The sequence below is a fragment of the Epinephelus fuscoguttatus genome, linkage group LG9 (genome assembly GCF_011397635.1).
Source record: "Epinephelus fuscoguttatus linkage group LG9, E.fuscoguttatus.final_Chr_v1".
Lineage (NCBI taxonomy): Eukaryota > Metazoa > Chordata > Actinopteri > Perciformes > Serranidae > Epinephelus > Epinephelus fuscoguttatus.
Window position 1 is genome coordinate 35,184,602 of NC_064760.1, and position 15,993 is coordinate 35,200,594.

At 40.5% G+C, this 15,993-nt stretch overlaps 1 non-coding gene across 1 annotated transcript; it reads right to left on the reverse strand.

The window, feature by feature from the left end:
* Positions 1-426: 426 nt before the first annotated feature.
* On the reverse strand, positions 427-498 carry trnap-ugg (transfer RNA proline (anticodon UGG)). The gene has a single exon. It is a non-coding gene; the product is annotated as a tRNA-Pro (tRNA).
* Positions 499-15,993: the final 15,495 nt, after the last annotated feature.

The window sequence follows — 15,993 nt, forward strand, 5'->3', positions numbered from 1 at the left end:
GGCTACATGCCCAGAAAAATCCTGATGAAATAAAATAAGAAAATACAGGCACAGAGCAGAGTCTCTGCAGGTACTCAGCCACACATTGCTAGTGGGTCGTAAGTGATGATTGAGAGGAATTACTACATCACTGTTTTCACAATACTCACACCCCAGGCAACAGACAATCAACGAGGTGCGGACTTCCTTCTGTGTCGCCGGTAATAGGAAATACAGTGACCAGGCCCACATGAAGAGCACTGGTTGCGGTGGGAACGCTAGGGTCTACCACATGGGTAGCATGTCTGAAGGGTTACCTGTGGTTCCAAAGGTACCATACTGAAGGTGTTTGGTGGAAGCGGGGCTCAAGTCTTGGGCCAGGATTTGGGCTCTAGCACCCAATATTCCTCTCCTGTGCAGTTCGTCAGAAACTAAACAGGCACTGCCGGGCTCATCCGGGATTTGAACCCAGGACCTCTTGCACCCAAAGCGAGAATCATACCCCTAGACCAACGAGCCGGGTGGAAGATAAATCATTCCGTGCCATCTCTTCAAAAGCCTGCTTAGATCTGCATGGGACGTGAAATGTCCAATGTAGGGCATGTGTCGCACGTGAGTATGGCTTAGCGGAAAAAAGAAACAGGGGAAAAAAAGCTGCAGACACAAGGGAAGGGCTTCCTTGCAGGTAGTGTGGCCGAGTGGTCTAAGGCGCTGGATTAAGGCTCCAGTCTCTCAGGAGGCGTGGGTTCAGACAGTGTCTGATATCAGATAAAGTGACTCAGGTGGTAGCCTGATGTTGACCCAGATTGCATGCACCTCTTATTGGTGTACGTAAGGCTATAGGACTTGTGGTAAGCAACCTCTGTTACCAAAAGACAAGCAGATGTTTGGCTGGCTCCGTGCTGGTTCTACCTTTTGGCCTTTTTCACGCCATCGGCTCCTCATCATGGACCTTTGCCAGAGCATCCTCTACATCCATCCATCTGTACTGCTCCATGTCTACAAACAAAACCTCTGATTTCTGATGTATAGCTTGCCTATGATATGACAAACTTCTTCTCTAAAGTCTAAAAAACTGCATCGATGGGGCACTTGCGCCACAGGTCTTTCTTCTGTTCTCTCTATGTTAAAGATATTCAAGATATGCACTCTTAAGATGTCGCTGTATAACAAGAGATATGCTATGGGAGCTCTCAGGCTTGATTTCTGCAATGTTCACTGGCTCGTTAGGCATGATGGGCAAAGATGGGAAAATGGACTCATGCTCGAAAATAATGTGAATTACCTTCAACTCTTACAATCTCATCCGTCTGCTGTTCTCTCATTTTCCATGTTAAACAGTGTAATTGAATACATTACATTCCTCACGGAGTACTCCAGCCTATTTTCTCTCTTGTCTTCTCCGTGACACCTGGCTTGTGGGCGACCTCCACTTTACAATGGCTTTACAATTTTCCCCAGAAGGAAACTTAACATCTGCAGTTATGAAACATTTCCACTTATATCAGATAATGTTCTGATATCAATTAAAGAATGAGGGGGAACAAATGGAAGCCACCAACGATGTGGGAATTCAGAAATTAAGCAGTATTCCCCTTTAACCAAAGCTCTTGAAATGGCCTTCCCAGGTGTATTGGTTTCTGTGTCAAACTATGAAATCTAATGAATCCAGTGCATTAAAATCCCCATACTACTTTCTTTTATCTTTAATTTGACGCCTGACTTTTGTGGCGACCGCTGTTGTACAATCACACTCTAATTTCCCCCCAAAGCAAAATTTGCCCAGTCTCATGACACGCAGGCACCAATGATTAACTGTGAGCAATTACTATTTGAATAGGGGGCCTTCCTTGTCTTCTCTCTTCGCCCCATAAAAGACAGACTAGCTATTAATACCGAGGCACGACGTCGTCTTTGTGTAACCTGTCACTTTCGCTGGATTTCTCTATTCTGGAAACAGGGGCACAGCAGTCATTTTAACAGCCCACATGAGCTACCAACAAGAACACAGAATCACATCTGAGAACATGCACGGGAACAGAAAAACGTAGTAAACGCACCCACACAAAAACGTAGATGTTGGACTTTTTCATGACAACTGAAGAGAGAAGGGAGTGATTGATTGTCTAGCAAAACACAGCACATCAAAGGAGAACATTCAGTAGTGGCAGCTCTGACTGATAAATGCAACAGCTTCTCACTTTAAAACTGCCATTGGCCATCATCTCGTGATGGTTTTTTCTGTTTTGTTTTGTGGGTCTTATATCTTATTGAATGGTAGAGAAGATGGTTTGAAGTACAATTAAGTCCCTCATCACTGTCATAATCAACACCATCACGATCATTTTACAATTTCAGACATTACGGAGAAGCTGTTGGCCAGAAAAAAAGGGAGAAGATTAAAATCTAGTGCTGTGTAAAAGTAGATCTTTAAGGTCCAGTGTGTAAGATATTGGTGAAATTGAATATAACATTCATGTTTTCATTAGTTTATAAACACCTACAACTAAGAATCATTGTGTTTTCGTGACCTTAAGGCCCTGACACACTAACCTGACGGTGAGCCATCAGACGTGTTGGGCTGTCGGTGAGCGTCTGTTTGTGCGGTATGTCCCGCACCATTGCTTGTTGGCTTTTTTTTTTGGCCAATTCAGCATGTTGAATCCAGCGTCAGCAATGGCAGAGCCCATGGCTTAATAAAATTACCCTGATTGGCAGTTCTGCTCAGCGCACAAGAAAAAAAACATAAATGAGGAAAGTAAACAAATGACTAAAGTCAAGAGGGAGTGAAATTGACATCTGAAATTGACATCTGTTGTCTTTGAAGTCAGTTTCCTGTGCCTGGTTTTTAAAAATAAGCCATTCATTTCTATATACAGAGTGAGTCCTCTTCCAAGGAGTTCTCCATGTTTTTTTCTACAGTAACCCAGAATAGACAAACCAAACAGTGACTCTAGATAGGGCGTTTTTAGTGTTTTTGCAAATGCATTTTACGTTTTCATGTTTTTCCCGTCGGCCACCATAGTTTTCCTACACTCTTGGCACACAGGAGAAGTTTCAGTTAGTTATGATGTTGCAACCTCGCTGCTAGATGCCAATAAATCCCATATACTGGACCTTTAAACAAAACAAAGTTAGTAAGAGAAAAGCACCAAGAGAAAGCCAACCATTATAGATCATCAAACGGGTGTGGGCTTGGGGTTGAATCGTATTAGGAACAACCGGGCCTGTAGCATTATAGGAGAAACACTGCGACTATCAAGCAAAATTATTTGTGTTCAATCAAAATCCTTAACAATCAATCATCGATAATCAAAAACTGATGCCCATCCCTAGTCCCTAACCATGACCTGTTTGCCCTAACCCTCGTTGCTTTCCAGCCTGGTAAGACCATCCTGATGACGGTAGCTCAACATTCTGTTTAGCTCTCTGTATCAGTGTTGGTGCCACCACAAACATTTTCAGTACTCGCCTTGACAGACAAACTCCTCCAGCCAATCAGCATAACAAAATCCTGGGAAACATTGCCTTCATCACTTATGGAGCCAGATAATAAATCAAGCTTTTGCCAAATTCATTTGGAAGAATGACAAAAACGTCTTTTCCTCACAGAAATTCTATACTCTTGTTCTTGTTTAACTGTTGTTATAGACTTTTTTTTTTTTTTTGCAATCACCTCACTTATTGATTATTCATGTTTGAGTTAACTCTTGATACTTTGGGAGCTGCCATTACTGTTCTGCAAGCTGCAGCTTGCATTTGACATCATCAACCACAGTGCAGTCCCTGATTTGCCTTGATTGGATTTTAATTCTTGGATAAGAGGCGGGGCAGCAGCATGTTAAGCAACACGTCATCAGGAAGGTCTTACCAGGCTAACCGCCTCCAACCTTGATATGTCAACATGATGAGTATCAGCCAATCACAGCACGCAGTGGGATCCATAATGATGTGTTGTAGGGATGTGAGTAAATAGCTGAATAACTGCAGTGTGACCATTCTTGACCGGGTGCAATAAGACACTCCATAGTAATATGAACATATATTTTTTTATACTATTATGTATTTACGGGTCATGAATATCTACATTCAAATCATATTTACTAATATAAAACCAATGACATAAAGCACTGATCCATGTGAAACTGATCCATTACGCCCTGCTCAGGATCAAACATAAAAGTGTTTCCGCAGCTGATGGAAGTTCACAGCCTTGGTTTTGAATGTTTTCTGGGCCGACACACTAATGATGAGTTTAGACTCAGAAAAGGCCCCAGGACCCAATGCTTTAAAAATACTTTAATTCATGTCAGAACCCCAAATCCAAACCAATGATTTAAACTTCAGATCCTGCTTTCATTTGACCAGGAATTTAAGGAACACCCACCCTAAAAACAGCTACTGGCAACAGTTGTGGCCAACAGGCCGAGACCAAGGACTTAATTTGCATTTTACATCACCATTAACACACAGAATTTACATATAACACTATATTATATGGTATATAATTACATAGCCTAATTTTTTTGTCTTCTGAGAGGGATTTGCATCTGTAAAGGTATTATGATTCATGTGTATCACAATGCAGTGTAATGCATTAAATTGCACAAAGACAGCACGTCCTGTGTTAAATTTGCATTAAATTTGGGCAGCATCACTGTGTTTCATGTTTCGGCTGCATACTCATATTACCTTTAATATGAAATGACATGATCATTATGAGGATAAAGTGCACACTGTCAGCTTTAATTTGTGGATATTTTACACACTATTGAAGAGACCATTTATATTTTTGTTGTCGACCTTTCACTGGTTTTTAGCAGCCACTGTGTATGTCTCATTAATGTTTCACTGATTATCTCATTATTGCTCAGATAAGTGAACCAACGGGTCCATGTGTACCACTGAATTGTTTTGAATCAATAAAGTTACAAATAATGATGTCTAATTCATATAGACTAAATCTGAGCTAATACCAGATTTTTAATGAAGTTCAATCGTTCATATACAGAGTAAATACTCATTAAAAGCATTCATTTAAAGGGAGACTTTGTTTGTTCTGTATTTCTGTAGCTCAATATAAACAGTAGCTGAAGCTCAGATAAGGTGAGGACATTTATTTTCTAATTGACTTCCCTTTTAAAAAATGTGTAGGTTCTAAAGTAAGTAGTTATTATTATTTTATTTTATTCATTTTTGTCTTTTAATTTTTGTCTTCCTGAATATTTGATATAGTTATTAAATGTTTAAATAGTTATTGTCATCGAGTGGGATAAATGCCAATTAGGTAGCCGCCAGCTGCCAGCGTGAATGCTACTTGAAATTATTGGTCAACCCACTTGCCAGGGCTGCAAACCATTATGTATTCACAGCTTTTGTTTTCCTGTTCCCAAGCTATGCCTGGACCCAAATAATCAGGGACGACCCTACGGAAACCCACATAGTCTCTGTCTACTGTCGACCCACAGCAGCAGTTTTGGACCAAAGCCTGATTAAAAAGTCAAATAACATAAGAATATAAAAACACTTACTACAAGCTAAAGTCAACTGAAGTCTTTTCAGTATGATAACAGACAATGGTTACACAACTTCCAACATGTGCCTTCTTCTGCGGAATGTTTGGCACAATCCAATAGTATATGAAATAGAGACTGTATAACATTTCTCCTTATCAATGAGAGGTGGGACTCGAGATGTCACCCATGGCAACATAGTCCACACATCAGTAAGGTGGGCTCAACAAGTGAGTTCCTACTTCTCTGATTGACCTGCAGCCAATACCATTTTGAGAAAGTATTTGTTTGAAGGCATTCTTGGTCATGTACACAGAAAGTAATAGAAGTTGTTGGGTGAAAACATGTACACATATCTAGCCAATCACTGTTTCAACTTTAAAAGGTTACAAAATATCTGAATGCAGCTTCGCAGAGTCCAATGATGGAAATGCGTGGAGGTCAGGGGTACCAGACGCTTATCACCAATCCAACAAGCATACTTGGCGCCTTAAGCTTTAGGTCCTCCTCCCCACGTGCTATTGGTTGGTGAAACAGGGGGCCTGCATAAAGGCTGAGACTGACGCTGAGCTTCTACATTCTACATTTTCTGCTTCCCACTAATGCTCTTTGTATTGTGAGCTGTTTGAGTCACCACTTTAGCTCATACAGTAGCTCTTTTGTATGTTGTTGCCAGTTTATTGTTAGGAACACATTGGTTGTTTTGTTATATTTTTTGATCAGTTCATTATTTTGAATTGTTTTGTACGTTAACCCCTCAGGAAGCTCTGGGGGGTCCAGGTATTTCGGTTTTGTTTTTGCAACAGTTGGTTGTTTTTTTATTTATCCCTGAATTCTCCCTTAAGTTCAGTTTCGGCTTTCACATTTGGCAATGGCATCTGGCTTTATCCTACATTTCCCTCTCCCCCACACCAGCATGACGTTGTAACAGGTATAAAGCACTTCTCTCCATGGAAACTTGGGATTGTCTTTTCCATTTTGCTTCTTTGAAATCATTTCAAAGATGTGAATTGTGAATACAAAGTACTTTGAAATGCAGCTCCACCAGCAACAATGTGGTGATATATGCCCTTCAAAGAAAAGCAATATTAGAGTTTAGGCTCATAAATATGTCATTAGGTGATTAATATTTAATCACAGAATCGAGTTTTACCATATTATGTGGTGGCGAGGCCTCAGTTGGTTTGACTGAGTTGCGGATAGTGACTTCATGAGGTTGACCTATCGACAGTGTCTTGCAGCCTGGGAAATGAGCTAAAAAGAGAAGCTGCTTGACAGCCTGATGAAAAGGAAAAAAGAAAACCTCTCCTCTCCCTGGATGTCTTTTTTTAAAGTCTCCTCTATTCTAAACTCTTCTGTCTCTATCTGTCTGTCTCCTGCTCTATGTGTCTCTCTGGCTTTCTCTGTTTCCCCTGGCTCGCTTAATAAATACCCTCTCTCCAAACTTAATCTCTCAGACCTCCTCCTTTTTGTCTCTTTCTCTCCATTCCTCTTCTTCTCTCCTTATGTCTCGTTCTTTCTCCCTCCCTCCCACTCACTCTGGCTTTTTAAAGTGTTGTTCTCCCTTGGGGCCTTTCCATGTCATTACTCCAGTCCTGGATTCAAAATGTCATTAAAGTCATTGCTTTAGTCAGAATTCATTTCAATTAGACCCAGTCACCCTGGGACTCCCAATCCCTGTGTCTTCTTCTCCTGCTTCTTCTTCTCTTCCTCCCTTTTCTCCAACCACAAGTGGGAAGAGGGTGACATTGATGCTGAGAGAATGACACCAAATTACAACTAATATTTTTCACTTGACACACCAAATGTAGGCTACCATACACCTGTTTTTGTCCCAAAGAATCTGCTAATGATGCAAACAAAAGGTGTGTTGATAGAAGAACCTGATTGAGACCCCCCAGAACCTCTTTTCTATCTGGTTTTTGGAACAGCTTTTTTAAGACACACCTCACTTTTACACTAGTCAAGTAGGAAAAGTTTCCCTGAGATACTATTAATCCAAGGAGAAGAAAGTCCTCATCCTTGAAGCCTTTTCTCTTGTGGGCGATACTCTGACAGTTAGCATTCTCAGACTGTTCTTCTGATTCAATGCCACAAACATGTGCAATATATGACATGAAAACCCACACACTTTCTAAGCTCCTCAATTGTAACCCGAACACATAGCGTATAATCAAACAGCCTGTTGTCATTCCAAGGGTGTCAAATACCAAGGCTTGCACACCCCTTGGCATGTGATATCAATTCCAAAATCACCCTTTAACATCTTCATGAGACGCGCAGGGCTTTCATTTTACTCTAATGAAAACCAAGTGACGTGGTGTATAGAGTGAGAAAGTCCGCGTAGCACAGAGAGGGAGGGAGGGAAGGACGGTGGATGGGTCAAACAAAACTGGACTTTCTTCCAGGACATCACACTCTGTGTCCTGTGTGAAACCAAAGGTCACTGTTGTTTTAACAAAATGTTTGGAAATTTACATATGGTCGTTGCAAACAGACAAAACTCCAAGCGACAACCCTTGCTTGAGGGTGAAAAATTACGCCAGCACAGTGCTTAGTGCAGTTTACCTCATGGCCACTTGAGGCTGGCACCAGAAGTCAATCCCCATACACCCCCATGTTAAAGTGCCCAACTTTACAGCAGAAATAAACATGTTTACAGCCTGGTACAAAAAACAGCTTTGGTTTCTATAGCTCATTTCTGCATTCTTGACTACTGTACGGGGTGAATTGTTATATAACTCACTTGTTTATGTTTTATTAAGGCTTGAAGTTATACATAACGAAGGACCAGCCTCTCGCCCAAATATCACACGTCACTTCAGGATCCAAAAAACAAAGATGGTAATGGCCGAAATGCTGAATTTGAGGCTTCATAATGGGAGTTCTCAAATCAGCGGGAGACATCATGGTAGCTATGTCCAGTACTTTTACAGTCTGTGTGCCACACGTGGCATATTTACGTCACACTACGCTACATTAAAAAAGTTCTTATTCTAACCTAAAAAATTATATTTTTTTCAATGTAACTAAGTACTTGTGTTGCCTAAACATAGCAGCAACCATTTCACAACCTTAACCAGTGGGTTACAATGTGTTTCACCTGTGCGTCACACAGTTATGCCAAAGGATGCCCTGTGCATCACTATGAGATGCAGAGGGGTGTGACAAAGCGTCAGTATTGACCTGAAATTAAGGTTTGGACATGGCTACTGAATTTGCATATGAAGTTGTCAGTGGAACATCTCAATAGGTGATGATTTTATATTTGGGCTACTCCTAAAATCATTTTTTATACTTAAAAAAAAAAGTTATGCGTATGTATGTTGAATATTAACCACTTTTTTTCACCTTTGAGCCCATATACAGTCCATCCTCGTACTTATGGTCTTTCCTTAGTTTCTGTTACTATATCCAAAAACTATCTCATTAAAAGGATAAAATGACCATCTAATTCTAAAAGGACATTTTAAATTTTAGTGATGTAATTGCAGAATAAACCAATGAATACAAAATTGTAAAAAAGCCCAGCAGATGTGAGTGGAAGTTGATCAATGATGGTGGCAAATCTTTAGGACAGCGGTGACGGACTTCGTTGTCAAAAAGATGCCACTTTGCCCATCTGGCAGTAACAGCAATACATAGTAAATCCTTTTTCCTTGAGTAAATCAGGTGTAAGGAACTATTACACATCCATTCTTGAGAAATGGAAATAATCATGTTCTGGCAAAAAAAAATAAGATTTATTAAATATTTTGATCTGCTTTCATTTTTTTTTTTTGACTTCTCACCCTGTGCCAGAAAACATCCTTGCCCTAGACAAAGACACATTAAACAATTTAAGAATGTCAAAAGCTTTCAAAATCTAAAACTAACAGTGCATATGGATAATGTCAGTATAAAAATATACTGTTATAATCATCTTTGTTTTAAAATACATCTTTTCATAACAATGCGGGCCCTTTAAAGATGTGTCCCAGATATTTGTGAACTCTGTCAAATATCTACAAAAACATCATTTAACCAGGCATGAAAGGGGTTAGCTATATCCAAGGGATTCCTGTCTCACTCCCTGGTTTCCAAAAAAGGCAGGAATGCTACTCAGGTAAGCTCTCTATTTTGTGATAGTTCAACAATATTGCAACTGAGTATGTCTCAACCATAATGGGTCAACTACACAGCCCTTCTAAGTCCAAACTGTATACGCATTATGGTTTAAAAAGTAGTATTTTGATAGCATTATAAGAGGACTCTTAGCAACAGTGAAAAATAAAATGGCTTCTCACCATGACTGCTGTAAATTATTTTGTCGTCAACTCTATAAGATGTCAACTCCGTCAGATCTTACCTCTGACATCCATCATGTATGCTATTCAAGAAAAATAAAATTATTGGGAGGTTGGCCCAGGTTTAATAGTCAAGACTCTGATCTTTTAATACTCAAAAACCCAAAAAGTAAAGTTTTGTCCCAGGACCCATTATTCCTTTTTTTACTGTCTGGCTGACACCCTTTAAAATACATATTGATGAGTTGTAAGGCTCTTAATGTTTCTATTCTGGTGTCCACCTTTGGTGGCACTGGCAAAATCACTCTATGCACCACTGATAAATCAAAATTGTCACTTGTTAGCATGCAATGAATGCCATTAGCATTGATGTGGTTATGGGGCTTGGGGTGGCGGTGTGTGTGTGTGATGTACATAAATGTTAATGACAGCTGAAGTGAAACCACAATCCATGCTGTAAAGATTCCAGGAACAGTATGGATGTGCACTTCTTAGAATATCTGCAGTAGGTTGAAAGAGGAGCTCATATACAGAAGGAAACGCAATCTACTCTCCATTGTGTAAACTGAATCTGAAATACAGATAGGACATTTTCTTTCCAAGGACGGTAAATTAAATCTGCAAGGGGTGATACAGCCACAGCACACCATTATGAAGACACATAATGCGTATATATGGTGTAGGGGAAGAACATTGTTGCAGGTCAGGAGGGTGAAGGTGATATGTGCTTGTTGTTGCTGTTGCTGGATTTGTAAGCTGCAGTGGACATGTTTCAGTAAAATGTTTTCGCCTATATCATGAAGAGCATCTAGTCCTCATTAATTAAGAATCTGAAGCTTCACTATATTCTTGGTGTTCATTGCAGACGTGTTTACATCAACAGGAATAAAGTCCAAACTGTCTCCTAACAGAAAGAATTTCCCCCTCATTCCACATCCACTTGAAGAGCTCTTTCATACGCACACAGTTTGACAATCCTCAAACACTCAAATGTTCTGAGGCACACATCCTAATGTCAAAATTCATATCCCAAAATAATTCAAAAAAGATCTAACACTTCAACCAAACAACATCAGATTGTTTAGCCACTGGGGGAAAAAAATGTTATGAGCTTCCAAGGACATATAGATCTTAAGACTGAAAGTCCCTCCCTGATAACTTTATAGCGCATCATCACAACAGACAAATGGCATTGGGTAACATTAGCTGCTATAGTGTCTTGACACATGTTGGAATTCACGAAAACATGCTAGTCTATTACATTATAGTGATAATGGATGTAGGGTATTGATAATATGGTAAGTGTAATAGCAAATGTATCAGTGTCTCTTATGTGAGTTTAGAGCCTCCCAGCACTTACAGGCTGGCACTATATTCCCCGTCCCTGAGTCCACCCTCACCACGCCCCCAAATATCACTACACACCAGCTGCATCTATCTGCTTCCTAAAGCCCAAGTTGACACATTCAAACTGCTTGTTCCTTTCCAACAAACAGTCCATAACCAACCCTGTCCCCACATTTTTATACATCTCAGCTGCAACAGGAAATATGTTTTGAAGAAAATGTAATGCTGACCGGATTACTTTTCTCTAGTAACATAACGAGAAACTGTTGTGAATTGACAAGTTGCAAAAATGGTAATACTAAACACATCAATAAAATGTTAACTGATGTGTTTTATTTATTTTCTTCAACAAATTATCTGATCTTGCAAAACAATATCAGGTCTTAGGGACTTTAGTATTAGTTAACTTTTAAAGTGAAGGTTAGGAAAAATCGTGATCCAGTTTAAAGGGGCAAATCGTTTCACCGCTAGGTTTGCTGTTGTGCACTGCCTGTAGACCAAAAGTGTGTCATGAGCCACTCCTCCCTCTACCTCTGCTCTCCACCCCCCACCCCCACCTTGTTACTTATCTGTGCAGCCGAGCACTGCAGCACCTCCACTGACTACTACATTCAGACGGTCCCAGTGTTTCCTCTGCAGGCTCCACTTCACTCAGCTTCACTCAGCTGCCCGATAAACCCGCTGCTTCTTCCCACATTAACATGAATAACAAACCAGGGCTCGGTTCGCCAGTTGGATCCAAACGGAGAGCCGGGACTAGCTGGGAAGCTAGTGGAGGCTAACTGGCTGTGCTTCCCTCCGTCATGCTGCGCGAGCCGCTCACAGCTAGCCCCAGCTCTCTCTTTGGATTCAAACGGAGAGCCGGGGCTAGCTGGGAAGCTAGCTGAGGCTAACTGGCTGTGCTTCCCTGCGGTCGTGCTCCCAGCTAGCTCCAGTTTGTTATTCAGGTTAAAGTGTGAAGAAGCAGCAGATCTGTCAGGCAGCTGAGTGAAGTGGAGCCTGAGGAGGAAGCACCGCTTAGCCCCGGTTTCACTACAGGCAGATTCACTCGCTACAGTGGCGAGGAAATAACACCTAAACAGTCAACTTAGTTTGGCTTAGTTTAGCAGTTAGCGATGTCTTTCACTCACTCTCGGTCTCTGCTGTGTTTAGCTATTCCCCTGCCTACTTCAATGATGATGTTACCTGTAGTAAATGCAATATATTTGCTGAAATGGAGACAAGGCTCAGTGACTAGAAGAGCTGGTAGAAGCGCTCCATAGCTGTAAGTTAACGTTACTCCAGTAGCCGGTGGCAGCCGACTAGTGCTAACTGCTAACGCTCCCGGGAGCTAATGCTAATGTTCCTCCTCTTCTCCATGAGTGAGAGTGATGTTTTAGCTTGGCTACATTTTGCAATGCTAATTGCAAATGTTAGCTGGGCTGCCAGGCTACTCACCTAACACAACCGTAACGCCTGACCCATTGCTGGGACAGAGCCGCTAATAACTCAAGCGCCGGACATTAACCCATGCTACGATTGTAACATTAAATTTAATTGAATCGACATAGCGACATGCGCCTAACGTTACTGTAACACTAATTAAAACAAACATTTGACTTTATGTTGTTACTTAATGTTACCTGTCCAGGAGAAGAAGAGCTAGCTCTGAGTCAAACTGTGGCCCCTCTAGCTCTTGCAGTGCTCTCCACCTTGGAAATGCAAGGCCAACGTTAATCCGAGTTCTGTCCCTTTCTTTATCCGACAACTTCTTCCCCAACAACCGTTGTTTCTTTAGAGATAATGTCGGATCCTGGTCGTCTTCAGGTGGACGTTGCTCACTGGCTGTAGCCTTTTATAGGGAGGGAGGGCCAAGGGCTCCGGGGGAGCTGGGGATTCACATGAACGTACATGAACGCGCAGCCGGGCCGGCTTGTAAACAAGGGGCTGGAGATCAACACAGAGAGAGGGTGTGTGAGGTCATGCTATACTCCAGATGAAATTACACCTCACATAGCATACACAGTTCTTTACAGAGCAATTTTTTTAATTCCTTCAATCTAGAAATGATGAATTTTGCTTATTGCCCCTTTAACACAGTTAATTAAATGGGACACAATGTGTTTAAAGGGATAGTTTGGGTTTTTGGACATGAAGTTGTGTGAAATGCAGACCATCTGTAGCTCTGATGTGACAGTGTCACTACTGTCACTCCTGCTCTGAGAAATGGCCCGTAGCTTACCGGAGAAAAAGTAGTTCTTAAGATATAAGGGGGACACGTAACCAAAAGGTTTTAAGCTACAAAAAAGTATGCATGTGTTTTGTTAGACTGTTTCAATAATTTTAAAACATGCCCGCATTACGTCAGACCTTGCTATCAATTGGGACTATTTTCTGGCCAGTATCACTCCGCCGTGCAGGCCCGCAAGACAGCATGCCAACAGAAATAAATTAGACAGTTCATCAACACGCTGTGCAGGTGCGCAGGATAGCAACGGCTAACGAAAACTTCATCGGCTGTTTCCAACAGAGAACCAGTAGGCTATTATTAGTGAGGAAGAAGATGTACTAGCCCTATATATACCTACCACTACAGCGCGAACACCGGCTCAGGCTCACGACACCCTCGTCAGCTGCTGTAGGTAAACAGAGGAATATCAAAATCGAAAAAATAAAAAAATGAATTATTATTAATAATAATAATAATAATAATGATAACAATAACAATAAAAATACAAAATAAAGAAAAGGCTTCTTATAATTAAGAAATTAGAATAAACTTTGTTTGTATAGCACTTTTCAAACCACAGTTACAAAGCGCTTTATGGGACAGATGAATGTGTGTGATGTGAAACTGGACAAACCAAAGATTTACTTAAAAAAAAAAAAAAAGCCTTCCTATAAACGTATGTTTTGTGGAGTGTTTTAAATGATGACACTGAGTTTACTAACCCAAGTTCCTCAAGTAAGGTGCTCCACAGCTGAGGGGCTCTAATGGAAACACTGGCTAGGAAATGGGGTTCCCAAAAACCAAACATCAACTTTAAGTCACCTTTATTATAATAAGTCAAAGCAAACCAGCAAACATTTGCCCCAAATGAAGTTATTCTTTTTCATTTTTAATCTAAATTGAATCATCAGACGTGTTGCAGGTTCATTTTCTATTGACTGGCATTACCTGATCAATCTATTAATCGACTAGCAGTAATCGTTGCAGCTGTGATATGTAAATCTGAATGGCACATGTAATTGACTGGCATTTCTGTGACGTGTCACATAGCTTCATTTGAAATTCTGGATCACACAGGAAGCAAAGCAAAAAATACCAACTTTACAGAGACAACTATCCTGTTGCTAAAAATTAAGAACATTTAGTCTGAGATGTGGGAATAATTTAAAAAAGAGTAATTCAAACAATTTTATCTTAATCTAATTTGTACTTATTTTTTGTTCCGAAAAAAAAGTTGACTGCCAAGTTAAGTTAAGTAATAAACAATAATGAACAAATAATATTTGTTTTGTTCCACACTGTGCATTTTTTTTTTTGATTAGAAAAATCAGACATCCAGTTTAAATTCTGTTTATTTCTCTGGAACTGTGTGGGCGTGTGGTGCTTTAATTGTGCTCCTCTGTGGTTAGTGTGTGTGTGTGTGTGTGTGTGTGTGTGTGTGTGAGGAGGTAACAGTGAGGATGATCAGCAGTGTTCTGCTTTGTCTTGATATCAGCAATAATCTCCCATTAGTCATTTCTATTGCCAGGCTGCAGTGGTGGAGCAATGACACCGAGGGAGAGACGCAGAGAGACGCAGGGAGAGAGAAGGGTTAGAAGGAGGTGGATAAAAGCGAGGGAGGGAAAGAATAGACGGAGTCAGAGTGGTAGAGAAAGAGATAGAACGGTGATAAAAGAAGAGCACACGAGTTGAAAGACAGGGGAAAGGGTGAGATAAGAGGGGAGAGGGTGACACAGCAGAAAGAGGAGTTGAAGAATAGAGATGAGAGATAGAGAGAAAGAAGAGAGATGAGAAAGATACTGTAGGTTGACAGACGTGGCAAAGAAAGGCAGGTTGAAAGAGGAAGAAGGTGGAAAGAGAGCAGAGGAAGAGACGAGGGAGAGGGAGGCAGAAAGAGGAGAAGCAACATACTGTAGTGGAGATGTAGAGGTGTAGTAAAGAAGCGGCTCACTGTCTCTAAGAGACAAGTCATAAACATCTATCTCTCCTTTCTTCTCTGTGAGTAATCCTCACCTCTATCCTACTTTTTAATCACTCATCGTCTCTGCAGCCTTTATTTTCCTGCTCTTATGTATCATCTCTCTCTCTGTCTCTCCTGTCATTATTTCCATGGCTCATTATAATTTTAGATTCAAGTCAGTGGCATCTATTCCAATCTGTTTCATTATGTTGTTTATGGAGTCTTCAATGTAAAGTAAATAAGAGAATAAATAGTGTAAAATGCATAAATTAACCATTACATTGGGAAATAATGTAATCGATAGTTAAACTCAACTTGTTATTGCGAAATATTATTTAATCATTTTTGTTTTTTGTATCAGTTCTTTTTAATTTCACTGTCTATTTTTCAAAAGTCTGTTTTTTGTATGATGGCCTTCTTCCCCAACTTTAACTTAAAGTCACATTTTATGACATAATTCTTTTTTTTTTTTTAAATTAATAATATCACTTTAAATGATAGTAGAGTTATGCTGCATTCATGTGCTCTTTGGACGGTCCCAGTTTTAGAGTTGGAAGGTTGTTCTCTGGTGATTACGAGCTTTAAGTCATAATTTGGAAACAACATGGATGCTATAAGAATATGGCCTCTAGTTTCGCAGACCGGGCGAGGCAGAGGCTCAGCGCACCTGCACTTCGCCAACTGGGTGTGGCCAGGCGG